The sequence below is a fragment of the Rhinoderma darwinii genome (assembly GCF_050947455.1).
Source record: "Rhinoderma darwinii isolate aRhiDar2 chromosome 4 unlocalized genomic scaffold, aRhiDar2.hap1 SUPER_4_unloc_11, whole genome shotgun sequence".
Lineage (NCBI taxonomy): Eukaryota > Metazoa > Chordata > Amphibia > Anura > Rhinodermatidae > Rhinoderma > Rhinoderma darwinii.
The window spans coordinates 492556-494821 of record NW_027461755.1 but is presented as its reverse complement, the minus strand read 5'-3'; positions in this window follow the sequence as shown (position 1 = coordinate 494821).

Here is a 2266-nt window from a genome sequence, read left to right as displayed (position 1 = left end):
GCCCACCCAGGGATGATTGTACCCTCTTTTTGTTTCAGTTGCATGTCAGAGTTACAGAAAGTCCTACTGTGGCTCTCAACTGAGAGTTTCGGTCGGATGCCCATTTCAAATACCCAACACAAACAAGAGACCCCTCTGAAAATAGATAGAAGACGAGGGCACCGGGAGAGCATTTGTCGACAGGTTGAAACATCATCTATGAGACTAACAAAAGTTCCTTCGAGCCGGAATTGAACCAGCGACCTAAGGATTGCTGATTTTCTACTACAGTCCTCCGCTCTACCAGCTGAGCTATCGAAGGCTTGCCGAGCTGGTTGTCGGGTGCTTCCTAAGCTTGCAAATGAGTTACATGAGTAGGGAAACAGAGGAGAATTGTCCCGCTCTTTGAAAAACTCGGCAAACCAAAACTTTGGAGAATACGGGCGTCGATCCCGTTACCTCTCGCATGCTAAGCGAGCGCTCTACCATTTGAGCTAATCCCCCTTCTGGCAGTCCATGTTGGGGTCCATGCTGGTTTCCATGTTGGGGTGCCTGATTCACCACAATTGTGATCATCACATACTTTTCAACCTGTAGCTTTAAGCTTTTTTTTTTTTTTTTATTTTTTTTTTTTAAGTGTGGATGTCTTTCTCCCGTAAAAGCAGAAGGAGCGTGGAGCTTACAGGGTGCCGGGTGGTGTAAAAGTATAGGTGAGTCGTTAGTGTACAGAGTGAAGAATTGTGGGAAGAGAAAAGAAATCAGAATGATTTAAATAAGAAAGTCGCAACGTAGAAAAGATGGTCTAGATCCAATGGCCCATTTGGTTGTGGGCCCAAAAGCCTTTGCCTGTGCCACTTTGTTGCAAAGGCGAAAACATGTGGCATGAGAAACTGGGAGGTTGCGTGTATAAAAAGCATAGTCTGAAGGTCGTGAAAATGAGATGGTCAGGGATCGGGGGTCTCTATTCTATTTTTACGAGAAAAACATGTGATTCCGACCGGGGATAATGGCCAAATTGTAACAGGGGGCGTGAGTAAAAGAGAGCACTTAGCAGAGGATGGTTTCGATCCATCGACCTCTGGGTTATGGGCCCAGCACGCTTCCGCTGCGCCACTCTGCTGCCATACCTCCAAAAGAGAGGGGTAGCCTATTACCCGCTGACTGTTGTTAAGACGCTAATGTGGAGGCCATCTCTGTGTTGCAATTGTCCATTTGTTGGCGGCTGTAGTTCCACGCAGTTGTTATGTTTTATCATTCTCTTCTTTTTATTGTGTTGATCAGAAGGTCCTCTAAGAAACATACTCCATTTACCATGTTGTGGCTTTTTTACGACTTTAATCAAAGTGGGGGAGCGTGGTTGTCTCTGTGGCGCAATTGGTTAGCGCGTTCGGCTGTTAACCGGAAGGTTGGTGGTTCAAGCCCACCCAGGGACGGCAGTGTCCTCTTTTTGTCTCAGTTGCATGTTACAGAAAATCCTATGGTGCCTCTCAACTTAAAGTTTCGGCCAGAAGAGGAGGGCACCGGTTGTAAGACCATTTCAACATGTACAGTGTGAAAAATTTTGAGAAGAGAAAAAAATCCCAGTGATTTGGATGACATAGTTGCAATGTAGAAAGAATGGTCCAGAGCCTTTGGCCCTCTTTGGTTGTGGGCCTAAATGTCTTTCCATGCGCCACTCTGTTTCAAAGAAGATGACACATGACATGAGAAACTGGGAGGTTCAAGCAAAGCTTGAAGGTTGTGAAAACTTTTTTTTGTCTGATAACCAAAAGGTTGGTGGTTCAAGCCCACCCAGGGATGATTGTACCCTCTTTTTGTTTCAGTTGCATGTCAGAGTTACAGAAAGTCCTACTGTGGCTCTCAACTGAGAGTTTCGGTCGGATGCCCATTTCAAATACCCAACACAAACAAGAGACCCCTCTGAAAATAGATAGAAGACGAGGGCACCGGGAGAGCATTTGTCGACAGGTTGAAACATCATCTATGAGACTAACAAAAGTTCCTTCGAGCCGGAATTGAACCAGCGACCTAAGGATTGCTGATTTTCTACTACAGTCCTCCGCTCTACCAGCTGAGCTATCGAAGGCTTGCCGAGCTGGTTGTCGGGTGCTTCCTAAGCTTGCAAATGAGTTACATGAGTAGGGAAACAGAGGAGAATTGTCCCGCTCTTTGAAAAACTCGGCAAACCAAAACTTTGGAGAATACGGGCGTCGATCCCGTTACCTCTCGCATGCTAAGCGAGCGCTCTACCATTTGAGCTAATCCCCCTTCTGGCAGTCCATGTTGG